Here is a 12,660-nt window from a genome sequence, read left to right on the forward strand (position 1 = left end):
GTCAAACTTTGAATACCATTTAGAATATTGTATCTTATGCAAGAGTTGATCTTTATCGGGTATTTTATAGTCATTCTCTTGGCAGTTATCATTTAATCTTTTGTAGTTAAAGATTATTCGGGATCGACCACGTTTTTGTTCGGCTCCCTTATTGACTATAAAAGCTGGGCTTCTATGTCGAGAGGTAAATCTTTGAATGGCGCCTAAGTATAGTAATTGTTGAATATGTGTTTTACATTCTTCTGTTTCTCAATTTATGTATCTTACTATCTTAAATCTTGAGTTTTTATGGTTAGGTTTGGGTTAATTATTGCTAATTTACAATAGACTTTGTCTCGTTCCCAGTACTTGGTTGGATTGTCGCTAATAATTTCTAATTTTTTTAATCGAGAGATAAGAGAGTCTAAATTTGGTTAATGGGTATTGATTGTCTGAAGCAATTATTTTGGAAGGAGCATATTTGTAGGAATATCCCAAATAGAAAAATCATTTATTGGGCTTGCCCAACCAAATGATTCCAATTTTCCTGATATTCAGAAAAAGCTAGTTCACAGGTTGAAAGAAGAGAGAACTATTTACACTTTCCTTTGATAGTACATTGGCAAGTAGTGTCAGAAGACGTAGTTTGGTCCTTTGTTATGGTATGCGGAGTAGTCAGAGGTTGAACTACTGAGAGGTAATCTGAAACAATAGGTACTACTATTGGGGTAGAATAGAAGAGAGCATAATCTTTCATAAGCAGAAAAACTCGGTCTGGTGATATGAGGAAATTAAGACCCAAGATAAGGTGTATATTAGGATGTAACAAGGGTTTAACCCATAATTTAGAGAGAGTTTGGGGAGTACTATAGGTACCACAATTGTTATAAAATCGTAAATGTATATTAGTGACAAATTGGGTACTGGTAAGTTGTTGTCTGTCAAATTGTGTACTGATTAAAGGTTGGGAGGTTGTTTTGATAAACATTTTGGGTAAAATTGGCAGGAGTGTGGCTTCGTCTATAGTAGAATTAGTAGCTCCGCTATCTTAAAATGCATGTAATGTAAATTCATGGTCATGTATATTTACTAGGCATTTTACTCTAATATCAAGAGTTCTATTTGTGTTACAAGATACTAGAGGCCTTAATGAAAACTATATCAGTATTTGATGAATCTGTAAGTTGTAAGTTTTTACCTTTCTCAAAAGGATGTGGAGAAAGTTGTAAAACTAGGTCTTCTAGTTGGTTTGTTACAAGATCTAAATGAGCTTCCAACTGATTTATTCTAGTTTCTAAGGTTGATACTCTTGTTTCTAAAAGAATATTTCTAGTGTTGCTTTTAGTGGATTGTGTTATAGATATTAGAACATTATAATAGCTGTTGAGGCAAATATTACAGGCCTGCTTTTTACAATTTGTGCAAGAACCTCTTTTATCAACGGATGAATAATAACTGCATAAATAGCAAGGAATGTTATCTGTTCCTGTTTCTAATTTCCAATCATGTGTACAGTTGGATTCGCCTAAAGTTGCATTTAGTTGTGTCAGCATTGAGTTTGTATCTATGGGTGGAAAATCATCCCATAAGTCAGGGTCTGGATTGATAGGCATGTAATCAAAGTCTGAGTAATATAAAGGTTGTAAGAAGGAATTTACTAGGCTATAATATGAAGAAGGGGGTACTTCTTCCATGTCATCAATGTTGGTTAGTCCTAGGAAGATCGTATCGGTTCCACTGTATAAAAATTTTGTACAAGTATCGAACCTTTCCTAAATAACCTATTGTGTTCTTTAGAAGTTAAATTAGGAATCGCAGACGGAACTTAACATCATTGATTCCAAATTTAACTTATCTGTTATTAATGGTTTAGATTTGAATCGTAAGCGAAACTTAACACTATCGATTCAAATCCACCTACGTTATAAATTCCATTAAATATTAATTTCCAAAATTGGCTTCCAGGTTAAACATGGCGAGGCACAAGGCCTTCTTGGATATGGGAGCAACCACCACTTCCTAGACAAAGCCTTTTAAGGAAAGCTAATATTTAATTTCCTTATATAACTCTAGTTTTAACCAAAAAGAACAATCAAATCACAAATTCTAAAAACAAAGAAAAACACAAACATGAATTACTAATTTGAAAAACTAGATCTAATGCCTCTTGTGTTTGGAATTCTAACAAAGAAAAATAACTAGCATGATGCGAAAGAAAATTACTAGTTATACCTTTTCTTTGCAAGCTAATGACCTCAAGATCTGTTGGACCCCGTGGTAGTTTTGATGTGATTAACCAAATTAATTAGTGTTAGTTAGAGCCCTAGAGCCAATCATTTGATGATTGTATGGACTCATGTATATCATATTCTTGTATATTAATAAAGGCATTTGTTTGGTTATTATACTTATTTGTATTAGTGCCAAATAGACTAAGTATAATAGCGTCCTTGAGTAGAGGGTTCATACCTATATCAATCGATTAGTTGAATCGATAGTGAGATGATATAGGGAACACTATTCTAAATCATTCCTAGTCGAGTATTAATATTCAAGGACAATGTTAATGCAATAAGACTAGCATGTAGGTCAGTTCGATGACTTGATCTCACAAGTCATGGATATAGAGATATCAAGCTGACACATGGGTATACATTGGAGAATGTATACTGAATGACCCGCCATGAGAAAGTATCATGGATCGTTATATGAGTGTCATATACTTTCTCATGTGGCTATTAGTATGACTATTAGTCTTTAGACCTGAAGTCACCATGGATCCCTACATAAGGAGTTATGTACTTTAGTTTCGTCAAACGTCACCGGGTGGACTATAAAGGCGATTACTGGGTATGTAACGAATTATGCAGAGGGATGTGAGTGATGTAGATGGGATCTATCCCTCCCATATGACGGGAGCGACATCGCTATTCTTGATAGAGTGAGACCACTAAGTGCATGGCCATGCCCAAATGAGTCAACATTAGATGTTGAGCTCATTTGATCGAGTGAGTCTACTTGGAGTTCAAGATTTAGATTGATTAGAGGATGACACGGTCTATGCCTCACATTGATCAATCTAGATGTCTAGGATAGAAGGACAATGTCACATATTGTGAGGAGTCACAATTAGTAGTCACAAGGTGATGTCGGATCTCGACATTCTTGTAATTTGGGTAGTAATGATGTGTTGCTAGATACCGCTCATTACTTATGCTCCTAAATGGGTTTAGGGCATTGCCAACGTTACAAGAACCTATAGGGTCACACACTTAGGACAATTAGATGGAGATTAGGTTCATATGATGAACCAAGAGGATTAGATTCATTTGATGAATCAAATTGGATTAAGAGTAATCCTAATTGGGCTAACTTGAGTTCGACTCAAGTTGATTCATGTATTTAATGAGTCTAATTAGATTATGACTTATTAAATCAATTTAATTTAATGAATTAGATTCATTATATTAAGTTGGCTCGAATCAAATGGTTGGATTAGATCAACCATGGTAGAGATTGGGTCAAGTTGGACTTGACTAGAGAAGGAAGACCAAAGGTCAATTTTGACTTGACCTTTTGCCACCTCATTGGTGAGTTGGCATTAGGTGGACCAATGATGATGTTCCACATCATCATGGTGTGCCACCTCATGGAAGTTACAAAGCCATTTTCTTATTAACTCCACATTAATTGCATTTAATGGGGAGTTACTCTTGTGAAGAAAGTGGCCGGCCACTTTGTGAATGGAGGTGAATTCATTTTCATTCAAGTGTGGTGCATCTTCTTCCTTCTTCCTCTCAAGCTCTCCCTCTCCCTCTCCTCCTTGCTTGGCCGAATCTCACCAAGGTGCTAGCACACCTTTGTGTGAGGTTTTCTCCACCTACGTGTCCGTGTGGATACTTCTAGAGGACCGGCGCTTGACGGTCTAGAGATCCGGCAACTCCTTGGACGAGCGGGATAAGCGAAAGGCACGCTTCGAAGGTATAACCCTTATCTAGTGTAGATCTAAAGGTTTTACAAACTCGTACAAGAAAAGGTTTTTCGAAAAGTTTTGTTTACGAATCTTTGCACGGATCTACGGCTTTGGGTGACTCGGGGTTTCCGCGACGCGAAAAAGCGGTTTTCGCGGCCCGAAGAACCCAACAGTGGTATCAGAGCCACGTGCAACGAGTTTGTTTGTATTTTTATGAAAAATATACCTTCTGTAATTTTCTGTAAAAATTGAGTTTTTAGAGTTTTTATGAGTAATTTTTCCGTAGAAGCGAAGCACAAGTGTCTCGGCACTTGTAGGCTTCGGCTACCGGAAAGTTTTCTTTTAAACGGCTTCGTTTTGCCCCAAATCCATTTGGGACAGCGGGGTCGGGTGCCATTAGATCGCAAAGGAGCAACTCACGATGGTTAGATCGTGGGTAGGGCATAGCCCCTAATCCCGCAAGGGAATTTGCTTCGCGATTGCACCCGAAATCGCTAAAAACGAACCCGCCGGGAAGATTTTTCCGAAACGGCAATGTCTTGACCCAAATCCTTTTGGGACAGCGGGTTTAGGCGCTGTTGGATCGCAATGGAACCCTCGCGATGGTTAGATCGCGGGTAGGGGCGCTGCCCCTGGGCCCCGCAAGGGGATCCGTTCCGCGATTGCGCCCGAAACCGCTAAACGGGACCGCCGGGAAATTTTATTCATAAAAATTGTAAAAATTATTTTAAAATTATAGAAAATTATGAAAAAATATATAATTTTGAATTATATATTAATTTGTGATAGTCATGGCCCAAAGCCCAATATGATTGGTTGTGTTGTAATTCATAATACGGCCTGCGTGCCGTTATGTGTTTGCGAGTGTTGTATTATATTCGCGACCTGCGCGTCGTGCCTTCTCTTATTTTCTTGTTGTAAATTAGATTTAGACTCGAATGTAACTCGAGTTTCAAATTGTAATGTACAAATTGGAGCGGTGGAGGGTCCACACGAGACGGAGTTCCGAGGCGGGCACGAGCAACACAAGGTGGTCAAAGGGAGGAGCTTGAAGAAGCTGTTGACCCTAGGTTGACCAATCGATCTTCTCATTGGCTTGAGAAGATCGTAGTAGGGCCATGACTAAATCACAAATAGATTAATTAATTGCTTGTGTATGTGATGCATATTTAATAAGTAGTTAATTAATTAGTGCCTTACGATTAGATTAGATCTAAGTCGTGCACATGATGCACCCTTGCGATTAGATTAGATCTAAGTCGTGCACAAGATGCATCCCTTTTCGATTAGATTAGATCTCAATCGACTCAACTCTAATGCCTAACCGTGCCGTGATACCTATCACTACCTCGATCACATGTATTGTTGAATCTGCCAAAGCAGAGCAATACATATTATCTTGGTAGGGTACGGAGGGACAATCTTGGTCCCGTCTATCAACGCATGGGTGAATACAAACTCAATTAGATTGAGTATTCATAGTTACTCGGTTGGATCGAGTCAACTATAGGCATTCTTCAAATAGTTGGAAAGATAGGTCAATATCACATCTATATTAACTCTCGGGCGAATTAGCCAAAGCTAACTCAAGTTTTAATATAAATGCGGATATTGATTCTATAAACAAGAGTTGCATAGAGATGTAATTGGTAATCGTTACCTACCGATCATACTAAGCCTTGGGCGTATTAGCCAAAGCTAACTCAAGGGTTAGTATGATGTGGATCTTGTCCCACAAGAATTATAGAATTCAGTGGGAGCATCATTTAATTAAAAGGCCTAATTAAATGATTTTTAAAGAATATGATATTTATTTCTGCAAATTTTCTGTTGTAGATAACCATGACGTCGAACACGAATTCCTTCTCCTGCGATCAGTCTTGAGAAGGACAAGCTCAACGGAGCGAATTTCCGGGACACAGGAACTTGAGAATAGTTATCACCGGAGCGTAAGCATACGTTCGGAGCGGCCCATTCCGGAGGCTCCTCCCGCCAATGCCCTGAGCCGATAAAGATGCTTACAAGAAGCATCAAGACGACGATTAGATGTGTCCTGTCTAATGCTCGCGACCATGAACTCGGAGCTTGAAGCAACATGAGTTGATGGGCGCTTTTGATATGGTTGAGCATCTTCGCCAACTATATCGAGGGACAAGCGAGGCATGAGAGATTTGAGATCTCGAAGACACTGTTTCAGTGCAAGATGTCGACAGGGCTCCTGTAGGTCCTTATGTACTCAAGATGATTGGGTACATAGAGAACCTACAAAGATGGGGTTCCCACTTGGCCAAGAGCGGCCACCGACTTGATCTGCAGTCCTTGGCGGATAGCTATAGTCAATTCGTTCTCAACTATAACATGAACGAGATTGACAAGACTGCCAGAGCTACTTAGTATGTTACGAATCTGAGATTAACCTTAAGAAGGTTAAGCCCATTCGGATGGTTAGAACACAAGGGCAAGGCAAGCCCAAAGGTAAGGGAAAGTCCCAAACCAAGGGCAAAGGCAAGACATGAAGCCTAAAGGAGGGTCGCCAAGGATGCTACCTGCTTCCTGCGGTCGGGCCAAGACCTTGGAAGAGGAACTGCAAGGTATACTTGGAGGATCTTAAGAAGAAGCGAAGTGAGACTTCCACTTCAGGTATATATGTTATAGAAGTCAATCTATCTATTTCTACATCATGGGTATTAGATACTGGATGTGCTTCTCACATTTGTAATGATGTGCAGGCGCTGAGAAATAGCAGAGCATTGGCAAAGGGCGAGGTGGACCTACGAGTAGGCAATGGAGCACGGGTTGCTGCTGTTGCTGTAGGAACTTATCAGCTATCTCTGCCCTCTGGGCTTGTACTAGATTTAGATGATTGTTGTTATGTGCCTGCTCTTACTAAGAACATAGTTTCAGTTTCTTGTTTAGACAAGAAAGGATACTCTTTTATAATAAAAGACAAATGTTGTTCTGTTTACACTACAAGAAAATTGGGATTCTACAACACTTAAATGACAACGCTTTTTATAAAAAGCGTTGTCTATTTTTTTTTAACAACGCTTTTAGTTAAAAGCGTTGTCTATTTCATTATTTTCTTATTAATAGACAACGATTTTCTAAAAACCGTTGTCTATTAGTGATTTTTACGGGTCAAAGACAACGCTTCGTAAAAAACGTTGTCTATTTGACTTTTTTTTAGTGTCTACGACAACGTTTTATAAAAAGTGTTGTCTATTGTTAAGTTCTCATCTAAATCTTGATTAATACAAACCGTTGGATCTAGGTAAGGAGTAGAAAACCCGAACCCTTCTCCCAACTCCTCATCTCACGCGGCCTTCTCCATCCAACTCCTCTCCGGCAAATCCCTCTCTGGCGAACCCCCTCTCTGGAGAACCCCTCCGAACTCCTCTCCGTCAAGACCATGGGATTAATCTCTTCGCCTCCGTCGTCTCATTCACGCTTCCTTCACACTGCCCAATCTCTTTGACCACAACTTCGTCAAGCGGCAGATCCCGGTGCTGAGGCGATCGGCCGCCGACGTTGAGGCAGTGTAACCACAGCAGATCCCGTTGTCTTCTAGTATCCTAATCAATGGATAGTTTCGCTCTCCTTTCCAGATTCTCCCTTCTTGCTGCGGGTCCAAATCCCCACGAGGTCATCAGCCAGTGGCGGCCTACTCTTTTTTCCTTTCCCCCTCTACCTGCGAGAAGAAGCAGAAGGGTAGGAAGCAGAGGAGGTCCTGGATTTGTTACCTTCGCTCTAACGAGTGGAAGCAGCGATCGTGCCTCATCTAGTATTGGTATTGCCTCGCTTCGTAAACTACTAGATCTTCCATGAGCCGTATCTTAGCTAATAGTTTTGGGTTTTGCAAGGGGTTAGGTTCCTCGTATCTTAATTTGGAAATTTCTTTTAAATTGTTCATATTAGTTTATCTCTGCATAGTTTGACGAATTCTTTTTATGGTTAATTTTGTTCGACTTTGTGAGTGTAAATGTTCTCGCTGCATCTGCTTCTCTTAAAAATTATTACTGCCTTCTCTCTGAGTAGATGTGGTTTACAGACATACTATATCTTATTTTATGTAGGGAAAGAGCTCAATACGTAGTTTTTTGCTAGTGTTACGTCTTCAAGCAACGGCCAATTGACAACAAGTAGTGCAATTGCCCCAATTCCTGTGTTGTCATCATCGTCATCCATGTATGTCCCGTAGGCATTTTCGTTGTGTTTGAAAATGAAGGTTTACTCTTGGTTGACACTGAAATTGAAGCATTTGCTACTTGATATTTGTTCATGTTTCAGACTAATAACTCGTAGTTCTTTCTCACAGTCATGAGTGAACTTGTTTCTTTTATAGCATATATGTTTGTGATACTTGCATGACTCATCATTTCCTTTTAATCCCCCTGGGAAATTGTAGGGGTTCACCACTGTTTTGGATTGGAGTTGGAGTTGGTCTGTCAGTCATTTTTCAAGTGGTGAGTCTGTTCATACTTCTTGGATAAGTTTTGCTTTTGTTTTATGAAGATTTCTTCTTTATCTTACTGAAAAGCATGTTAATGGTGTGACAGGTTGCAAATAGATTAAAGGTGAGTCCCTTTGCAGCTTGTGCCCTTTGTAAGATTATCTCTATCCTAAGAATCTTATTTTCAGTTAGAAAGTGCTTGATATTAGAAATTTATTTCTAGATTGTGTGAATTTCTTTGGAAGTTGGCTTAACATGTTGTCATTGGTTTGTGAAAGTACACTGTCCAGGTCTCTTTTGGAAATAACAAGATGATCTTCCTATCCTTAGAAAGGTTTTGCACATTCTTGGCTTCCTTTTGTTAGTGCTTTGTATATCGTGAATAAGAAAATGCTCATATCATAGGGCAGTTATATCATGAAATAGGTTGGGATGATATGTTCATCTTTAAAGGGCACTAATATATTTTATTGTTGGAAGAGTTCAATTAGATAGAGGTAGACCTCAATGAATTTTAATCTTCTTAATGGATTTGAATATTACTAGTGATACACTAATATATTTATTTATACATTTTCCTGCTATCTACTGCACATTGGAGAAGTTGTGGTTCAGTTCATGTCTTACACTTTTTTTTTCTTTTACAATCAGAATTTTCTTGGAGAGTGCCATTTTCTCACGCTTGTATAAGTTTTCTATTGAAACTGTCATCATATATAGTAGTTGAAAATTATGAAATGCATCTGCACAAGAGCTTATTTAAAATGCTCCAGTTAGTCGTATCCTTTTGACTTCCTAGTAAAATATATTTGATTTGTGAGCAATAGTTTCTCCAGCTTATTAATTTTCACTGCTGCTTATTAGTGACTTCTTATCAATCTTATTTAAAATTCTACAAGCTTTCTTTAGGAAGTTGACAATTTTCCACTATTGGTTAAACTCATATTCTAAACGTTTCATTTTAGCTTTCTTTTTGCAAATACTGTATGCATTTTAGAATGGAGAAATACTGTATGCATTTAAAATGGAGAAATTGCAAGCTTTCTCTGCATATTAGAAACTGCACAGTTTGAAGAATGCAATTTAGAAACTGCATGCATTTTAGAATACAGTTTGAAGAAACGTTGCCTTTCTGTAAACCAAGCTTTCTTTCTGCAAGCTTTATTTCTGTAGTTTGAAGAAACGTTGCATTTCTGCAACAACAGTGCTTTTTGCAAGAAAGCATTTGCAGAGAAGAAAGTGTTTCATTTCTGCAAGCTTTCTTTCTGTAGTTTGAAGAAACGTTGCATTTCTGCAAGCTTTCTTTCTTTCCGCAAGCATTTCATTTCTGAGTAATGAGTTTTGGTTCATTTATAGAAAATAGCTAGTAGAAGTAATTTTTTGGTTCAAACTATTGACTGTAATTTTTTGTTTATATTTCAGGCTAACTGTTCAATCTGTTCAAAGCTCACAAAGATCCTAGATAAAATCCAATTGCTTATTCCTGTAATAGATTGAGAAAGACAAGCTACTTCTTCAGTATTGTGGTAGTAATTATTGTACTGTTTTGTCCCGTTCTCAAGCTACTTCTTCAGATCTACTTTGAAATAGAATTAGTGTTAATTTTGATATTTACTAGCTTCTCATGTAATTAAATACTAATATTACTTCAATGTCAGAATTCTATTATTTTGGTATGAGTTTGAAATCATTAGCTGAGTTGATTATATGTAAAATTCGAATCTAGACATGGTAAAAAAAATAATAGTTCCGTAAATATAAAAATAATGATTTTTAAATATATTTTTTTATTTTTTTCTTTAAAACGACAACGCTTTTAAAGCGTTGCAAAAAGTATTGTCTTTGTAAAAAAACAACAACGCTTTTAAAGCGTTGCAAAAGCGTTGTCTTTTCTACCAAAAACAACACTTTAAAAGCGTTGCAAACACGTTGTCTTTGCATAAACCGACAACGCTTTTAAAGCGTTGCAAAAGCGTTGTCTTCGCTACAAACAACAACGCTTTAAAAGCGTTGTCGTTGAGCAGACTTTTAACAACAGTGCCTTTAACAACGCTTTTTCAGGCAGAAAGACAACGCTTTAAAAGCGTTGTCTATTAGCTTTTTTCTTGTAGTGTTATTTGAAAGATATGTTCTATTGTAGTGCACCACTAATAAACGGACTCTATATTCTAGACCTTGAGAGCCCTATCTATAACATTAGTACCAAGAGGTTCAAGTCAAATGACATGAACCAAACATACCTCTGGCACTGTCGCTTAGGTCATATAAATGACAAGCGCTTATCCCAGCTCCATAAGGATGGTTTGCTGGACTCATTTGATTTTGAATCATATGAGATATGCGAGTCATGCCTACGAGGCAAGATGACCAAGACGCCCTTTAGTGGGCATAGCGAGAGAGCAACTGATTTGTTAGGACTCATACATAGTGATGTATGTGGCCCTTTCAATGTTGCTGCTAGAGGCGGTTATAGGTACTTCATCACATTTACTGATGATTTCAGTAGATACGGTTATGTGTACTTGATGACACATAAGTCTGAATCCTTTGAAAAGTTCAAAGAATTCAAGAATGAAGTACAAAACCAGCTTGGCAAGAGTTTTAAGGTACTTCGATCAGATCGAGGTGGTGAATACTTAAGCCATGAGTTTCGTGACTACTTAGCTGAGTGTGGGATTTTATCTCAACTCACTCCTCCTGGAACACCACAATGGAATGGTGTGTCCGAAAGGAGGAATCGTACCTTATTAGATATGGTACGATCTATGATGAGTCACACAGATCTTCCAACATATCTATGGGGATATGCTCTAGACACGGCAGCTTTCATACTCAACCGAGTTCCATCAAAGGCCGTGATAAAGACACCATATAGGATATGGACTGGGAGAGATGCCCAGGTGTCTTTCATGAGGATTTGGGGCTGTGAGGCTTACGTACGACGTCAAGTCTCAGACAAATTAGGACCCAAATCCGACAAGTGCTATTTCATCGGATATCCCAAGGAAACTAAGGGATATTACTTCTACATTCCCAGTCAGCACAAGGTAGTTGTGGCAAAGACTGGGGTCTTTCTAGAAAGGGACTTTGTTTCTAGAAAGACTAGTGGGAGCGCGTTCGATCTTGAAGAAGATGCGAACAGTAGCACTAATGCCATGATGGAAATTGAACTGGAACCACAAAGTGTTGTGGATGATGTTGTTCCACAAGGAGTTGAGGAACAACAACCGGTTCATGTAGACATACCTCTTCGCAGGTCTGATAGGGTACGTCGTCAGCCTGAGAGATACTCATTTCTCTTGTCTGACCATGATGACATTGTGCTCATAGAGGATGAGCCTACCACCTATCAAGAAGCTGTGATGAGATTCTTAGAAATGGCTAGAAGCCATGAGATCCGAGATAGAATCCATGTACACCAACCAAGTATGGACTTTGGTTGATCCACGAAGGGTAAACCCCATTGGGTGCAAGTGGGTCTTTAAGAGAAAGGCCATGGATGGACTTATCTATAAGGGTCGCTTGGTAGCTAAATGTTTCAAGCGATTCATGGTATTGACTATGATGAACCTTTTCTCCAATGGCGATGTTTAAGTCCATTCGGATCATGCTTGCTATTGCGACCTATCATGACTATGAGATATGGCGGATGGATGTCAAAACCGCGTTGAATGAAACCTACTCGAGGATGTGTACATGACATAACCCGAGGGTTTTGTAGATCCACGGATACTAGCAGTATGCAAGCTGCATAGGTCCATTTATGGACTAAAGCAAGCTTCTCGGAGCTGGAATCTTCGATTTGATGATGCGATCAAACAGTTTGGTTTCATCAAGAACGAAGATGAGCCTTGTGTCTACAAGAAGGTTGTAGGGGACATAGTTGTCTTCCTCATATTATATGTGGACGACGTACTACTCATTGGGAAGGACATCCCTATGCTTCAGTCAAGACCTGGCTAGGGAGTTGCTTCTCAATGAAGGACTTAGGTGAGGCATCCGCATTCTAGGGATACAGATCTATATAGATAGATCTAAGAGATTGCTTGGCCTAAGTCGAGTACATATATTGACAAGGTACTCCTTGGTTTACCATGCAGAACTCCAAGAAGGGATTTCTACGATGTCACATGGTGTGAGTCTTCGAAGACTCAAGGTCCCTCTTCTAGAGAGGAGAGAGACCGCATGCATCAGATCCCTTATGCCTCAGCCATAGGATCGATCATGTACGCCATGCTGTGTACTCGACCGATGTCTC

General features: G+C 38.9%; 1 long non-coding RNA gene across 1 annotated transcript; it reads left to right on the forward strand.

Annotated features, from left to right (window-relative positions):
- Positions 1-8,108: 8,108 nt before the first annotated feature.
- Positions 8,109-8,845, forward strand: LOC121989922. Its single transcript, XR_006114365.1, has 3 exons — positions 8,109-8,137; positions 8,358-8,415; positions 8,509-8,845. It is a non-coding gene; the product is annotated as an uncharacterized LOC121989922 (long non-coding RNA).
- The last annotated feature ends 3,815 nt before the right edge of the window (positions 8,846-12,660 follow it).

Source organism: Zingiber officinale, chromosome 6B (genome assembly GCF_018446385.1).
Source record: "Zingiber officinale cultivar Zhangliang chromosome 6B, Zo_v1.1, whole genome shotgun sequence".
Classification (NCBI taxonomy): domain Eukaryota; kingdom Viridiplantae; phylum Streptophyta; class Magnoliopsida; order Zingiberales; family Zingiberaceae; genus Zingiber; species Zingiber officinale.